Here is an 18,994-nt window from a genome sequence, read left to right as displayed (position 1 = left end):
ATCAATATCATGAAAATGGCCATCCTTCCCAAGGTAATTTACAGATTCAATGCCATCCCCATCAAGTTACCAATGACTTTCTTCACAGAATTGGAAAAAACTACTTTGAAGTTCATATGGAACCAAAAAAGAGCCCGCATCGCCAAGTCAATCCTAAGCCAAAAGAACAAAGCTGGAGGCATCACGCTACCTGACTTCAAACTATACTACAAGGCTACAGTAACCAAAACAGCATGGTACTGGTACCAAAACAGAGATATAGATCAACAGAACAGAACAGAGCCGTCAGAAATAATGCCACATATCTACAACTATCTGATCTTTGACAAACCTGACAAAAACAAGAAATGGGGAAAGGATTCCCTATTTAATAAATGGTGCTGGGAAAACTGGCTAGCCATATGGAGAAAGCTGAAACTGGATCCCTTCCTTACACCTTATACAAAAATCAATTCAAGATGGATTAAAGCCTTAAACGTTAGACCTAAAACCATAAAAACCCTAGAAGAAAACCTAGGCAATACCATTCAGGACATAGGCATGGGCAAGGACTTCATGTCTAAAACACCAAAAGCAATGGCAACAAAAGCCAAAATTGACAAATGGGATCTAATTAAACTAAAGAGCTTCTGCACAGCAAAGGAAACTACCATCAGAGTGAACAGGCAGCCTACAAAATGGGAGAAAATTTTCGCAACCTACTCATCCGACAAAGGGCTAATATCCAGAATCTACAATGAACTCCAACAAATTTACAAGAAAAAAACAACCCCATCAAAAAGTGGGCAAAGGACATGAACAGACACTTCTCAAAAGAAGACATTTATGCAGCCAAAAAACACAGAAAAAATGCTCACCATCACTGGCCATCAGAGAAATGCAAATCAAAACCACAATGAGATACCATCTCACACCAGTTAGAATGGCAATCATTAAAAAGTCAGGAAACAACAGGTGCTGGAGAGGATGTGGAGAAATAGGAACACTTTTACACTGTTGGTGGGACTGTAAACTAGTTCAACCCTTGTGGAAATCAGTGTGGCAATTCCTCAGGGATCTAGAACTAGAAATTCCATTTGACCCAGCCATCCCATTACTGGGTATATACCCAAAGGACTATAAATCATGCTGCTATAAAGACACATGCACACATATGTTTATTGCGGCATTATTCACAATAGCAAAGACTTGGAACCAACCCAAATGTCCAACAATGATAGACTGGATTAAGAAAATGTTGCACATATACACCATGGAATACTATGCAGCCATAAAAAATGATGAGTTCACGTCCTTTGTAGGGACATGGATGAAATTGGAAATCATCATTCTCAGTAAACTATTGCAAGAACAAAAAACTAAACACCACATATTCTCACTCATAGGTGGGAATTGAACAATGAGAACACATGGACACAGGAAGGGGAACATCACACTTCGGGGACTGTTGTGGGTTGGGGGGAGGGGGGAGGGATAGCATTGGGAGATATACCTAATGCTAGATGACGAGTTGGTGGGTGCAGCGCACCAGCATGGCACATGTATACATATGTAACTTACCTGCATGTTGCGCACATGTACCATAGAGCCTAAAGAAGAAGAAGAAGAAGAAGAAGAAGAAGAAGAAGAAGAAGAAGAAGAAGAAGAAGAAGAAGAAGAATGATAATAATAAAAAGAAAAAAAAATTAAAAAAAAAAAAAAACTTAGGTCACCAATATTCTGTACTAGCTACAAATACCCTTAAACAGTTATTTCTGCCCAGAATCTCTGACAGAATGTCAGAGATGTCATTACAAAAATAAAATCATATATATCTTCTTTTGAAATAACCTACAAAAAAAAAAAAAAGTAAAACTAAGAATGTAAAAATAATCAGAGATCTTAGTGACGGTACATCATGGAGGATACAAATATAGCAGATTAAGTCTAGAGAAGTTACTAAATAACAAATCAAAACAAAACAAACAGAAAAACCCAGCAACGACAATTCTCATGCACAAAAATTAGAATCAAAAGCTACTACAACATATTATTTAAAATGCCCAGTTTTCAACAAAATATTATGCAAAGACATGCAGAGCAACAGAAAAGTGTAACCCATACTCGGGGGAAAAGGTGACATCATAAATTATCTCTGAATAGGCCCAGATATATTTAGCAGGCCAAGATGTCAAAGCAGCTATTATAAACATTTTTAAAGAACTAAAGAAAAACATGCTTAAAGAATTAAAGGACAAAATAGCCAACATTTGGAAGCAACCCAAGTGTCCATCAGCAGATGAATGGGTAAAGAAAGTGTGGCACATATACACAATGGAGTACTATTCAGCCATAAAAAAGAGTAAGATCCTGTCATTTGCAACAACATGGATGGAAATGGAGGCTACTACATTAAGTGAAATACGTCAGGCACAGAGAGGCAAGCTTTGTAAATTCTCACTCATTTTGGGGAGCTAAACATTAAGACAATTGAACGAATGGAGACAGAGAATAGAATGATGGTTACATGGGTATAAAAATGTAGTTAGAAAGAATGAGCCAGTTCTGGTATTTGATAGGACAATAGGGTGACTATAGAATTTAATTGTACATTTAAAAATGTCAATAAGAATTTAATCGTACATCTAAAAATAACTAATAAAGTATAATTGGACTGTTTGTAACACAAAAGATAAATACTAGAGGGAATAAATATTCCATTTTACATGATGGGATTATTATGCCTTGCATGCCTGTATCAAAACATCTCACATACCTCATAAATATATACATCTACTATGTATCCATAAAAATAAAAAATAAGCAATGCATTGAGAAACACTTACAGCTTTAAATATGTGTATTAGAAAAGAATATCTCCAATCACTTAAGCTTCTGTCTAAAGAAATTAGAAAAAACAATAAGCTCAAAGTAGGCAGAAGAAAGAAATAACAACAAAATAGAAACCAATGAAATAGAAAAAAAACCAATAACAGAGAAAATTGATAAGTTGATCGGAAGTTGATCTTTGAAAAAGAATTAATAAATCTTCAGCTGAATTGATCAAGAAAAAAGTGAGAAAACACAATTTATTAAACTAGGGATGATACAGGCAGCGTCACTCTAGACCCTAGAAATTAAAAGAATTGTAAGAACAAAAAAGAAAGAAAGGAAGGAAGAAAGGGAGAGAGGGAGGGAGGGAGGGAGGGAGGAAGGAAGGAATGACGAAGGAAGGAAGGAAAGAAGACAGGAAGGAAGGAAAGAGGGAGGGAGGAGGGGCATCTATATTTGAAAGGAAGTAAAACTATTTTTATGGTTTTGTTTTCAGATGACATTATATTGTATGTAGAAAATTCTAAAGAATCTGAAAAAATTAGTAGAACTAATAAATTAATTTAGTAAGGTTACAAGATACAAGATCAGTATGCTAAAACCAACTTTTAAAATACTGTAAGTGAACAATCCAAAAATAAAATTAGGAAAACAATTTCATCCACAATGGCATAAAAAAATAAATGGGAATATATTTTAAGAAATAAGAGTAAAACTTGTATATTGAAAATTATAAAATATTGCTGATAGTAATTTAAAGTAAAATAGAGCAATAGTCAACATATATGGATTGGAAAAAATAGGACATCAATTCTTCCCAAATTGATCTATAGATTTAACATAATCCCCATCAAAATCCAGCATATTTTTTGTAGCTATTGATCTATCTCATGATTCTAAAATTTTTATGAAAATGCAATGGAACTAGAATTGCCAAACCAGTTTTGGTAAATAAGAACCAAGTTGGAGCATTTACACTGCCAACTTTCAAAACTTATACAATAAAGCCACAGTAATCAAGAAAGTATGGAATTAGCACAAAGATAATTATGTAAATAAGTGGAGCAGAATTTAGAATTGAGAAAAAAATTATATTTCTAGTAAGTAGATTTTTTATAAGGAAACCTTTTTTTAAAGATAATTGTAGATTTACATGCAGTTGTAATAAATAATATGAAAAGATTCAATGTATTCTTTACTAATTTTCTCCAATGATAACATCTCATAAAACTATAGCTCAATATCACAGCCAAGATGTTGGTATTCATATAATCAAGATATAGAACATTTCCATCACTGCAAAGGTCCATCCTGTTGCCTTTTTATGGCCACACCACTTCCTTTTCCTCTCATCATTCTTTACCTCTTGCAACCCCAATCTGTTTTCTATTTCTATAATTTTGTTATTTTAAGAATGTTATATAAATAAAATCTTACAAATGGCCATTTGAAATTGGACTTTTTTTCACTCAGCACAATTCTCTGGAGATTAAGTTGTTGAGTACATGAATAACTTTCCCTTTTTACTGCTGAGTAGTATTCAATGGTTTGGATGTAGCAACAACTTGTTTAGTCAATCACCTGCTAAAAGACATTTTGATTGTTTCCAGTTTTTTGCTTATTACAAAAAAAACCCTGCCAAGAACATTTGTGTATAGGTTTTAGCATGAACTTAAGTTTTTATTTCTCTAGGATAAATGCCCAAAAGTGAAATTGCGGGGTTGTATGTTAGTCAAATGTTTAGTTTTTTTAAGGAGTGCCAAAATATTTTCGAGAATGGAAATATCATTTTACATTCCCATCAGTAGTGTATGAGTCATCCAATTTCTTTGCAACCTTGCCAGTATTTGGTGTTGTCACTAATTTTTATTCCAGCCACTGTGAGAGGTGGGTAGCATTACCTCATTGTGGTATTAATTTGCATTTCCCTAGTGGCTAGAGATGTGGAGAATCTTTTCATTTGTTAGTTTACTGTTTGTATATCCTCTAGTAAAATGCCTGTTCATGTATTTTGCCCAGCTTCTAACTGGATTTTTTTTTTAACTATTGAGTGCTGGGAATTCTCTACATATTCTAAATACTATTCCCTTGTCATATATATTGCTTGCAATATTTTCTCTAACTCTGTAGCTTGTTTTTTCATTCTTTTGATCAGATCTTTCATGAGCTACATCATTGTCATTAGAGAAATATGCTTTTAAACCACAATGTGATATCACCACACACATGCAAATGGCTGTAATAAAAAAGACTGACAATACCAAGAACTGGTGAGGATGTGGAAAATCTGGAACCAATATACATTGCTGATGGACATGTAAAATTGTACAGCTACATTTGAAAATAGTTTGGCTTATTCCTCAAAAATCAAACATACATTTACCCTACAATCCAGCTATTCTTCTTCTTGGTAACTACCCAAAAGAACTAAAAATTAATATCCACGTAAAGACTTGTGCTGATGTTCACAGTAGCATTATTCATAAAGGCCTCAAACTGGAAACAATCAAAATGTCTATGGTCAGCCAACTGGTGACTGGATAGACAATGTGGTATATTCATACAGTGGAACACTATTCAGCAAATAAAAAGGAAAGAACTACTTTCACATGCTGCAATATGGATGAACTTCAAAAATATTATACCAAGTAAAGGAATCTAGACACAAAAGACTATATATCTTAGATTACATATTTATGAATTTCCCATAAAAAAGTAAGTCTATGTAGAGAAAGTGGATCCATAGTTACATGGGAGTGAGGATAGGAATGGAATTGACTGCAAATAGAAGGGAGGGAAGTTTTGGGGGGTGATAGAAATGCCTGAAAGCTAGATTGTGGTGATAATTGCACAAATTTCCAAATTTACTAAAAATTACTGACTTCTACACTTACAATAGATGAGTATTGTAGTATCTAAATTATTCCCAATGAAGCTATTGAAAGAATAAATTGTGCGTAAAATGTCATACTAATCCTTTTTTTTCTAATTTTTTTTTTTTTTACAGCACCAGTTTAATAAGTAATCACCAACTTTCCACCTTGCTTTTAGGAAAGCCATATTTTGAGAGTAAGAGGAAGAAGAAACACCGAAGTTATTAGTCCTAGACTCTTCTTACATGTCTCCAAGAATAAGTAGACATTGACTATTTTAAGAATTCTCTTGAGTAATAGAAGTTAGTGAACTGGAAGAATGGAGCCAGACAGATACCAAAAGATCATTATTTTTCCCTAAAGTGAACTTTCAAAGCTGGCTTTTGTTCTACAGCCAAGCATTTCCTAAAAGTGCTCTCAGTCAACTGTGCTGAAATATTGAGTAATTGCCATGTCATTGTACCTCCCCAACTTGTGATGTGTGTAATAATATAATGCAAGTGATTATTTTTGCCTTGAGAGCTTTAACTTTCATGATGAGCAAATAATATTCTTAGACTTGAATCACAACTATTTACAAATTAATTACATAACATATCTATTCTCTTGCTTGAACAGCTATCATTTGACTCAAGAAAATGTGTGATCATTTTTTACCTGTATTAATTCAGAGCACAGTTGTGTGATCATTAGTTTGAGTCCCTAAGACAGAATAATTAAAGTTTAGTTAGTAGCAAGAAATTAACATGCAATTCTTGTCTTCTTCAAGCATAGTCTATATTCTGTTGGTAATAAACTGTATTCTGTTGGCAATAAATTGATTGCTCAACAGGGTGAATGTAGTAGATTATTTTCTTTTTATATCCATGAAATTTCTGTCTCTAAGATTGATCAGTGTACATTTCCACACAGAGTCACGAATGCTTATGTAATAATTGTCTGTGCCCAATCACTTAAGAGTGACTTTGCTGATGACCTTGTCAGAGGCATTCTGTTTGGCAAGCAGAGTTGATCGACTCTTGGCCAGCGTGCAAGCGACAGAAAACACTTCTGTCATATTGAATTCATTTTTTTTGACAAACAGAGCTCACATTAGAGAGCCAGTTGGCAAAACTGATATTCTGTAATACAGCAAATTATACTTCTGTGTCTCTGGCTCGTTTCTTCCCAAGCGGTTTTGGGTGGCCACTTGTGGCTAAGTTTAGCAGAAGGACTCTTTTTAGAATGACATAAGGTAATTCCGTAGTCGAATTTTTAGCCTGATTTCAATCTCCAAGTGACAGTCTTTTCCCTTTTTGCTGAAACCTAACTGATTAGATTTACAATCTGTTTATTTGGCAGGTCATATTCATAGGAACCCTTTCCAAAGAGGGAAGAGGAATATGAAGAAAATTAGGAATGAAGACAAATCTATAAACTGCAAAGGCTCTGATGTCAGTAATTGTGCTGTCAAAACTGCTCAGGCTCTGATGAGTCAGGTGATCACAGTCAAGTCAATTAATCTCTCTAAGGCTCATCTGTAAGATGGGGATGGGTTTCTTTTTTTTCTCTTAAGACTTTCTCTTTTTAAATTAATTAATTATTTAAAGTTATGGGGTATATGTGCAGGATGTGCAGGTTTGTCACATAGGTAAACGTGTGCCATGGTGGTTTGCTGCACATATCAACCCATCACCTAGCTTTGTTCTTTTTGCTTAGGATTATCTTGGCTATGTGAGCTCTTTTTTGGTTCCATATGAATTTTAAAATAATTTTTTCTAATTCTGTGAAGAATGTCAATGGTAGTTTAATGGGAATAGCATTGAATCTATAAATTGCTTTGGGCAGTATGGTTATTTTCACTCTACTGATTCTTTCTACCCATGAGCAGATGGAATGTTTTTCCATTTGTTTGTGTTCTCTCTGATTTCCTTGAGCAGTGGTTTGTAGTTCTCTTTGAAGAGGTCCTTCATTTTCCTTGTTAGCTGTATTCCTAGGTATTTTATTCTCTTTGTGGCAATTGTGAATGGGAGTTCATTCATGATTTGGCTTTCTGCTTGCCTGTTGTTGGTGTATAGGAATGCTTGTGACTTTTGCACATTGACTTTGTATCCTGAGACTTTGCTAAATTTGCTTATCAGCTTAAGAAGCTTTTGGGCTGAGACAATGTGGTTTTCTATATACAGAATCATGTCATCTTCAAACAAAGACAATTTGACTTCCTCTCTTCCCATTTGAATACCCTATATTTCTTTCTCTTGCCTAATTGCCATGGCCAGAACTTTCAACACTATTGAATAAGAGTGGTGAGAGAGAGCATCCTTGTCTTGTGCCAGTTTTTAAGGGAATGCCTCCAGTTTTTGCCCATTCAGTATGATATTGGCTGTGGATTTGTCATAAATGGCTCTTATTATTTTGAGGTATGTTCCTTCAATGTCTAGTTTATTGAGAGTTTTTAACATGCAGGGATGTTGAATTTTATCAAAGGTCTTTTTTGCATCTATTGAGATAATTATGTGGTTTTTGTCTCTAGTTCTGTTTATTTGATGAATTATGTTTATTGATTTGCATCTGTTGAACCTGCCTTGCATCCCAGGGATGAAGCCGACTTGATCATGGTGAATAAGCTTTTTGATGTGCTGCTGGACTCCATTTGCTGGTATTTTATTGAGGATTTTTCCATCTATGTTCATCGTGAGTATTGGCCCAAAGTTTTCTTTTTTGGTTGTATCTCTGGCAGGTTTTGGTATCAGGACGACGCTGACCTCATATAATGAGATAGGGAGGAGTCTCTCCTTTTTAATTGCTTGGAATAGTTTCAGAAGAAATGGTACCTACCAACTTTGCTTTGTATCTCTGTTAGAATTCAGCTATAAATCCATCTGGACCTGAGCTTTTTTTGGTTGGTAGACTATTTATTACTGCCTCAATTTCAGAATTTGTTATTGTTCTATTCAGGGATTCAAGTTCTTTCTGGTTCAGCCTTGGAAGGGTGTTTGTGTCCAGGAATTTATCTATTTCTTCTAGATTTTCCAGTTTATTTGCATAGAGTTGTTTATAGTATTCTCTGAGGGTTGTTTGTATTTCTTTGGGTCAGTGGTGGTATCCCCCTTATCATTTCTGATTGTGTTTATTTGAATCTTCTCTCTTTTCTTCTTTATTAGTCTTGCTAGCTGTCTATTTTATTGATTAAAAAAAGTTTGTGGATTTGTTGATTTTTTGAAGTTTTTTTTTGTCTCTATGTCCTTCAATTCCTCTCTGAAATTGATTATTTCCTGTCTTCTCCTAGCTCTGGGGTTTGTTTGCTCTTGGTTCTCTAGTTCTTTTAGTTGTGATATTGGGGTGTCAATTTGAGATTTTTCTAGCTTTTTGATGTGGGCATTTAGTGCAATAAATTTCCCTCTTAACACATCTTCAACTGCATCCTAGAGATTCTGATACATTGTCTCTTTGTTCTCACTGGTTTCAAAGAACTTCTTGATTTCTGCCTTAATTTCATTATTTACCCAGGGGTCATTCAGGAGCAGTTTGTTCAATTTCCATGTAGCTGTGTGGTTTTGAGTGGGCTTTTAAATCTTGAGTTCTAATTTGATTGTGCTGTGGTCTGAGAGACTGTTTCTTATGATTCCAGTTTTTTTATTTTTGCATCTGCTGAAGAGTGTTTTACTTCCAATTATGTGATCAATTTTAGGGTAAGTGCCATGTGGCACCAAAAAAAATCTGTTGTTTTGGGTGGAGAGTTCTGTAGATATCTATCAGGTCCACTTGGTCTGAGCTCAAGTCCTAAATATCTTTGTTAATTTTCTGTCTCGATGATCTGTCTAATGCTGACTGTGAGGGTATTAAAGTCTGTCACTATTATTGTGTGGGGGTCTAAGTCTCTTTGTAGTTCTCTAAGAACTTATTTTATGAATCTGAGTGTTCCTGTATTGGGTGCACATGTATTTAGGATAGTTAGCTCTTCTTGGGGAATTGAACACTTTAATATTATGTAATGCCCTTTGTTTTTTTTGATCGTTGTTGAGATGTGTCTCTTGAATACAGCACACTGATGAGTCTTTTCTTTGTATCCAGCTTGCCACTCTGTGTCTTTTAATTAGGACATTTAGCCCATTTACCTTTAAGTTTAATATTGTTATGTGTGAATTTGATCCTGTCATCATGATGCTGGCTGTTTAATTTTGCAGACTTGTTAATGTATTTGCTTCATAGTGTCACTGGTCTCTGTACTTCAGTGTGTTTTTGTAGTTTCATAGATAGGATAGGTTTTTCCTATCCAGGTTTTACTGCTTCCTTCTGGAGCTCTTGCAAGACAGGCCTGATGGGGACAAATCCCTCAGCATTTGCTTGTCTGAAAAGGATTTTATTTCTCCTTTGCTTATGAAGCTTTGTTTGGACAGATATGAAATTCTGGGTTGGAATTTCTTTTTCTTAAGAATGTCAAATATTGGCCCCCAATCTCTTCTGGCTTGTGGGGTTTCCAGTGAGAAGTCCACTGTTAGTCTAATGGGCTTCCCTTTGTAGGTGACCTGTCCTTTCTCTCTTGCCCTTAACATTTTTTCTTTCATTTCAACCTTGGAGAATCTGATGATTATGTGTCTTGGGGTAGATCTTTTGTGAAGTACCCTACTGCAGTTCTCTCGATGTCTTGAATTTGAATATTGGCCTGTCTTGCTAGACTGGGGAAGTTCTCCTGGATGATATCCTGAAGTGTGTTTTCCAACTTGGTTTCATTCTCCCCATCTCTTTCAGGTACTCCAATCAGTCATAGGTTCAGTCTTTTGACATAGTCCCATAGTTCTCGGAGGTTTTGTTTGTTTCCTTTCATTCTTTTTTCTCCAGTCTTGTCTTCATGCCCTATTTCAGCGAGATAGTCTTCAGGCTGTGATACTCTCTCTTCCACTTGGTCATTTCAGCTATTGGTACTTGTGTTTGCATCACAAAGTTCTTGTGCTGTGTTTTTCAGCTCCATCAGGTCATTTATGTTCCTCTCTAAACTGGTTATTCCAGTTAACAGCTCCCATAATATTTTATCATGGTTCTTAGCTTCTCAGCATTAGGCTAGAACATAATCCTTTATTTAGCTCAGCGAAATTTGTTACTACCCACTTTCTAAAGCCTACTTGTGTCAGTTCATCCATCTCAGCTTCAGCCCAGTTCTGTGCCCTTGCTGGAGATGTGTTGCAATCATTTGGAGGAGAAGAGGCATTCTGGGTTTTGGGATTTTCAGCATTTTTGCATTGGTTTTTCCTCATCTTCATGGATTTATCTACCTTTTCTCTTTGAGGCTGCTAATCCTTGGATAGGGTTTTTGTGGGGTCTTTTTTGTTGATGTTGTTGTTGCTTTCTGTTTGTTCGTTTTTCTTGTAACAGTCGGGCCCCTCTTCTGCAGGTCTGCTGCAGTTTTCTGGGAGTTCACTCCAGACCCTGTTTGCCTGGGTATCACCAGTGAAGGCTGCAGAACAGCAAAAATTGCTGCCTCCTCCTTCCTCTGAAAACTTTGTCCCAGAGGAGCACTGACCTGATGCCAGCTGGAACTCTCCTGTATGAGATGTCTCCCAACCACTGTTGGGAGGTCTCACCCAGTCAGGAGGCACAGGCTCAGGGATCCTCTTGAGGAGGCAGTCTGTCCCTTAGCAGAGCTGGTGTGCTGTGCTGCGGGAATCCTCCTCGTTGAGATCAGCAGATCTCTTCAGAGCTGGCAGGTGGGAAAGATTAAGTCTGCCGAACTTGAGATGGTGGCTGCCCCTCCCCCGAGGTGCTCTGTCCCAGGGAGATGAGAGTTCTGTCTGTAAGCCCCTGACTGGAGCTCCTCCACTTTCTGCAGGGAGGCCCTGCCCAGTGAGAAGGGATCTAGAGAAGCAGTCTGGCCACAGTCAATTTGCTGCACTGTGGGGAATTCCACCCAGTCCAAACCTCCCAGTCTCCTTAGCGCTGTCAGGGGAAAACCGCCTACTAAAGCCACAGTAATGGCGGTCACCCCTCCCCCCACCAACTCCATGGTCCTGGGCTGACTCCAGACTGCTGTGCTGGCAATGGGAATTGCAAGCAAGTGGTTCTTAGCTTGCTGGGGTCCCTGGGAGTGGGAACCGCAGAGTGAGACCGCTTGGTCCCCTGCTTCAGCCCCATTTCCATGGGAGTGGATGGTTCTCCTGTCTCATTGGCATTCCAGGCACCGTTGGAGCATATAAAAATTCCTGCAGCCCAGTGCCTACCTGAACAGCTGCCCAGTTTTGTGCTTGAGACCCAGGGCCCTGATGGTGTAGGTTCATGAGGGAATCTCCTGATCTGCGGATTGCAAAAATCCGTGGGAAAAGTGTGGTACCCCTGGTGGGTAAGACAGTCCCTCTCCACTTGCCTTGGCTGGGGGAGGGAGGTCCCCCCTACTCCGTGTACTTCCCAGGTGAAGCAACACCCACCCTACTTCTGCTCACTATCCATGGGTTGTGCCCACATTTTTCTTCTTTTAGCACAAGTAAGATATTATACTATCTTATTATAATAAGATATAATAGGACCTATTATATACATAGGCCCTAGCATATAATAAATGCTCCATAAATGTTGGTTATAATTCATATAATACAATTATTTAGTACTAGTAATAAATATTGCTATTAACTTTTTTGTATTTTTACATCCATGATGACAAGGTGTTTTCAGGCCAAATTATTTTCTTCACTAAACTTTAAAACCATAAGAATAGTAATAAAGAATGTGTTTTGCCTTTTGACTTACCAGAGCATTAAGCAGGAACTTCTACTTAACTTGATATGTTATTTAAGATGTGCCTACATGTTGCTAAACCACAAATTTTGGAAATTTGATTAATGCATTGCCTGAATGTATTTAAAAATTGATTTAGCTACTTTAGAAGACTTGAATTACCTGATTTAACTGGCATTGTGAAAATGCAAAGTAAATTTTTCTTAAGTTTTAGTTTCCTCATCAGTAATGTTGGATTAGTAGTGTCTGTCACGTACTACATCAACGAGTGCACTTATGATAGTGTCAGAAGACTAAACCTAACCTACCTTTTAGCATAATTTTGGTGATGATCAGTAAGTATAACAGCCAAAAGAAAATGCCAGGGTTCTAGCCCTTTTAAGACCAAATTTAAGCACAAGTAGCAATACATCCCATAGGCAAAAAACAAAAAGAAACAAACAAAAAAACCAACAACAACAACTAAAAACACAACTTTTTTTCCTGGATAAATTTCTTTCTTTGAGGTACAAAGGCAATGGCCTTTGATGTTCGTCTTGCAATATTGCTGGAAGTATTCGTTAAACACCTGATACTGAAGGGCTAATACTCTTTTCTACTAGATAGCAGGTGGTTTCCCTTTAATTCTACTTATTTTAGTTGAACAGTTTTGAGCATAGCATATGTCTCTGGAACTATAAATCCAATTCTCCAACATTAAGTGCTATAGGACTTCCTTAGAATAATTATTTTTAGGCTTTTTCTTTATGGAAAACAAGAACCTGATAGAGACATAAAACACTTTCCATGAAATTACTGTGGGATATAAAGATTACATTTAGTTCATGATGCCATTTCATGGATCATACTACCAAAGGTTTTCTGACTACCCGTGTCAGAATTTTAATTGAAAAAATAGGAACAACAACTGAAAATAGTAAGGAGATGTCTGAGAAATATGTCACAAAGAGAAAGGTCCTTGTGGGATTGTAAGGACTGATTTAAACATTCCTTTAAAGGACTGAAATACTCAAGTCAGTAAGAGATAATTGATAACATCCAGAAGTTGAATTGCTTTTTTTAATTTGAGTAAGCCCAGTGAATTAGCATCCCAACAGTATAAAAAAGTTAATTTAGCAATACTTTGCCAGAGGAATTTACACATGGGAAAAATTTAATTTAGAGAAAGATAAAATGGTTTTAAAATTATTAAACCCATAATAAAAACAGAGGATTGTCATAGGATCTTAGTTTTTAAAATGTATTTTTTAAATTTAGGTAAAACTTACAGACAATGAAATGGTTAGGCCTTCAATGTAAAATGTGATGAACTTTGTTTACCACCACTATGATAAAGATATAGAGTACTGCATTATCACCAAAGTAAGTGCCCTCATACTCCATTGTAGTCAATCTCCAACTCTCTTAGGTAATCAGTGTTCCGATTTCTATCACCAATTAGTTTTGCCTGTTCTGAACTTCATATAAATAAAACTACAGTACAGGTTGAGTATCCCTTATCCAAAATGCTTGGCACCAGCATTTTGTTTCAATCTGTTTCAATTTCAGATTTTGGAATATTTGTATACAAATAATGAAATATCTTGGGGATGGGACCAAAGTCTAAAATGAAATACATTTATGTTTCATGTACACCTTATACACATAGACTAAAGGTAATTTTATAGAATAATTTACATAATTTTGTTCATGAAACAAAGTTTTGACTATAACCTGTCATGTTGGTTATGTATGAAAATTTCCACTTCCGGTGTCATGTTGACATTCAAAATGTTTCTCATTTTGAAGCATTTTGATTTTTGGATTTTCAGATTGGGGATGTTCAACCTGTATGTATGTTTTTGTTGCTGGCATCTCGCTTTTCTGTTGTGTGTATAAATAGTTCTTTTTATTACTGAGTAGTTTTCTACTGTGTGATTATACAACAAATTATTATTTTATGCTACTTTAATAAGCATTTATGTTGTTTCTTGTTATGATCCATTTGAATAAAAATACTGTAAATGTACTGATAACTACTTTTGGTACACACATGTTTTCATTTATCTTGAGTAAATATCTAGAAGTAGAATTGTTAAGTCATAGGATGGATGTATACTTAAACTTATAAGAAACTACCAAATTGTTTTGCAAAGTAAATTGTACCATGATTTACTCCCATTGACAGTGTAAGAGACTTACAGTTGCCCCACATTCTCACCAAGATTTGTGGTTGTCAGTATTTTGAATGTTAGCCTTTCTAGTAAATATGTCATGACATCCCATTGTGATCAAATTTGTGTTTCCCTGATGACTGACAGTGATGAACACTTTTTTTCTGTGCTTATTGGCCATTACATACAGTTCATGATTAAGTGTCTCTTTAAGTCTTTATTTTTGTTAACTTGTCTTTTAATTATTGAATTCCATTTGTCATATATATGATTTGCAAAATTTTCTCCGAATTTGGGATCTGCTTTTTTATTTTCCTAATGGTGACTTTTGAAGAGCAACCTTTTAATTTTGATGAGGTTCATCTTATCTTTATTTTTCCCTTTGGTTACTGATGTTTCAATCTTCTCTAAAAAATCTTGGTTTGCGGCAAAGTTGTAGAGATACCCTACATTTTTTTCCAGAAGATAAACAGGTTTAGCTTTTATGTTTAGGTCCATGATCCATTTCAAATTAATTTTTGTGTACAGTTTATTTCTTTTCCCCATATGTTTATCCTGTTGTTCCAGCATCATTTTCTGATAAAGACATTTGTTCTTTTCTCCGTGGACTTACATTGGTGTCTGTTGGTCTGTTGGAAATCAGTTTCAACATGCATACACACACATATACACACATAGAGGCAGATGTGTATTTTTGGACTCTAGTTCCATTGATCAAAATGTCTGTCCTTATGCCAAGCCAACACTGCCTTGATTACTATAGCTCCACCGTAACTTTTGAAATGAGTTAGGGTAGTTCAATTTTGTTTTTCTTTTCCCTTTATTTTGGCTATTGTAGAACCCTTACATTGGAAATACATTGTAGAATCACTTAATCAAATTTTGCAAAAATCCTCCTAATATTTTCATTGGGATTACAGTGAATCTATAGATAAAATTGGAGATAATTGATAATGTGACATTTCTGAATCTTCTAATATAAAACAATAATATGTCTCTGTTAAGGTTTTATTTTCTGTCAGCAAAATTTGAAGTTTTCAGTGTACAGATCTTATATGTCTTTTTACTTTTTTTTTTTTTTTGAGACGGAGTCTCGCTCTGTCACCCAGGCTGGAGTGCAGTGGTGAGATCTCAGCTCACTGCAATCTCCGCCTCCCGGGTTCACGCCATTCTCCTGCCTCAGCCTTCTGAGTAGCTGGGACTACTGGCTCCCGCCACCACGCCTGGCTAATTTTTTGTGTTTTTAGTAGAGACGGGGTTTCACCGTGTTAGCCAGGATGGTCTCCATCCCCTGATCTTGTGATCCACCCGCCTTGGCCTCCCAAAGTGCTGGGATTACAGGCGTGAGCCACCGTGCCCGGCCATGTCTTGTTACTTTATCCAGCAGTATTTCGTGTTGTTTAATGCTATTACATGGGGTATTTTTCAAAAAAATTTTTTTAACTTTTTTTGGTATATAGAAATGCAATTATTTTGTGTATTGACTTTGTTGTCCTAGTAACTTGCTACAGGCAGTCTTAGCTCAAGTAACAATTTTAGGGGGTAGATTATTAAATATTTTCTACACACAATTTTGCCATCTTCAAATATAATAAGTTTTACTTTTTCTTACCAACCCTTTTGTTTTTAATGATCTTTCTTTTCTCCTTACACTGGCTGTGCCCTCCAGCAAAATGCTGAGTAAAAGTGGCGGGATGGATGTACTTGTCATATTACCCAACACAGAAGCAAACATTCAGTCTTTCACTAATGATATGATGTCAGCTGTAGGTTTTTTGCAGGTGACCTTATCAGGGTTAGGAAATTCTGTTTTAATATTTTATACCGCTGAGAGTATTTATTATGAATGGATGTGGACTTTTGTCAAATGTCTTTTTTTCTAAATCATAAATTAAAAAGATTACAGTTTTTCTCTTTTATTCTATTAATATTGTGATTACATTGATTTTAACATATTAAATCAATCATATAATCCAGGGATAAATCTTGCTTAGCCACAATATGCTTTTTATATATTACTATATTTAATATTTTAATACATTTAAAAGACTTTTGCATCTGTGTTTGTAGGAATATTGCTTGTAGATTCCTCTACTGTAAATCTTTGTCTGGTTTTGGTATCAAGATAGTGCCAGGCTCATGATGTAACATCTATCTATATTTTCTGAAATATTTTGTAGAAGATTAATAATAGTTTTAAAATATTTGGTTCACCAGTGAAGTCATTGAAGGCTGGAGTTTTCTTTTGTGAAATTCAATTCTTTACTAGATATAGTATTATTAAGATATTATATTTCTTCTTGTGTCAGTTTTGATGATTTGTGTCTCAAAGAATTTTTATGTTTCATTTAGTCAAATTTTTGACAATTTTTTATTATCTTTAATGTCTGTAAGATCTGTATGGAAGCCTCCTTTTACATTCCTGATATTGTTATTTGTGACTTTTTCCTTGATCAGTTTAGCTACAGTTTTAAAATTTTATTGATCTTTTGAAATAATCAGCTTTTATTTTTATTCGTTTTCTCTATTGTTTACTGATTTTCATTTAAAATGATTTATTGTAACTTGTATTATCTTGTATTATTTCCTTTAATCTATTTAGTTTGGATTTAATTTACACTTCCTTTGCAGATTGTTAGGGTGGATGCTTAGGTAATTGATTTTAGACTCTTCTGTTCCAGTATAGCGTTTAAGGATATGAACCAATCTCTAAATATTGCTTTAACTTCATTCCATACATTTTAATATGTTGTGTTTTTATTATCATTCACTCACAAATATTTTCCAATTTTCCTCATGATTTCTTCTTTGAGCCCTAGATTATTGAATTATGTTTTAAAATTTCAAAATATTTTTACATTTTCAAGATAACTTGTTATTGATCTGTAATTCTGTTGTAGTCAGAGAACATACTCTATATGATTTAAATACTTTTTAAACTGTAGAGGCTTGTTTTATGGCTAAGATACAATCCATCTTGTTAAATGTTCCATTTACATTGTAAAGTGTGTAGCCTGCTAATTTTAATATACTGTCCTACAAATATTAATAGGTCATGTTTGTTGATAATTTCTTTAAGTCTTCTCTATTTGTACTATTTTTAAAATCAGTAATCAATTACCAAAAAAGGTATGCTAATACCTTCAGCTATAATTGTAGATTTGTGCACTCCTTTCATTTCTGTCAATTTTTAATTAACATATTTTAAACCTGTTATTAAATACATAAATACTTAGAATTGTTATGCTTTTTTGTTGAATTTTCTTTTTTATCATAATGTATTGTGCTTCCATATCTCTGTTTTTCACCTTAAGTGTTCTTTGTGTGGTATTAATATAGCCACTTCAGCTTCCTTATGATATGTTTTCACAAGATATATCTTTTTCCATCCTTTTACTTTTGATTTGTGACTTTATAATTACAGTAGGTTTCTTGTAGACAGTTCATAGTTAGGTGATGCTCCTTTGCATTGTTATTGGAATATTAAACTCTTTTAATACGATTATTTATGTGGATAGATTTATATCTGCCATCTTGCTATTTTGTTTTTTATTTATCTTTTTTGTTCGTATTTTTCCTATATTTTAATCTTTCAGATAAATTAAGTGTTTGTAGCAACATATTTTATTTCCTTTACTGGAATATTAGCTATTTTTATCTGTTTCATTGCTTTTTTTTTTTAGTGATTTCATGATTACTATTATTCTTATGTTACCTTAACCAAATTTCTTTTGGAGTAATAGAAAGACAAGGCAATTGGTTTATATTACTCACATATTTACCATTTCCAGCACTCTTCTTTCTTGGCCTAGATCACAATTTTCATTCTGGTAGCATTTTCATCGTTGCAATGCAGATCTGCTAATGATTAATGCTTTCAGCTATTTTCTTTCTGTGAGTTTTCATTTTGTCTTCATGTTTGAGGGATATTTTCATTGAACATTGAGTTATAGATTAGCAGGGTTTTTATTTCTCTAAGCATCTTAAGTATATCATCGTATTGTCTTCTTGGTGTATTGTTTCTGATGACAAATCTGTGTATATCTCTTGATTTTTATCTTATGTAAGCTGTCTTTTTTTTCTTTTACCCCTCTAAATAATTTTTAGATTTTCCTCTTTGGCTTTTGTGTTTAATACTTTGACCATGATATGTCCACACTTGTTAGTTGTGTTGCTCTTTATCTTTCTTCAGCTTGGAGTTTCCTAACTTCATTGATCTGTAAGTTTGTTTTTCACTAAATATAGGTAATTTTGACTAACTTCTTCAAATTTTCACCCCATTTCCTTCTCTTTTTGTAGAATTTCAATTACAGTTAGGTTACTTATTGCTGTACCATAGGTCACTGAAGCTATATTTGGTTTTTCTAATCTCTTTTATTTTTGATCTTATCATATAAATTTTATTGATCTAGATTTAAATTTAAGTAGTTATTTGTGTTGTTTAAAATCTGC

Source organism: Pongo abelii, chromosome 7 (genome assembly GCF_028885655.2).
Source record: "Pongo abelii isolate AG06213 chromosome 7, NHGRI_mPonAbe1-v2.0_pri, whole genome shotgun sequence".
In the NCBI taxonomy this organism is placed as follows: domain Eukaryota; kingdom Metazoa; phylum Chordata; class Mammalia; order Primates; family Hominidae; genus Pongo; species Pongo abelii.
The sequence above is the reverse complement of the archived record's forward strand: the minus strand, read 5'-3'. Positions refer to the sequence as shown.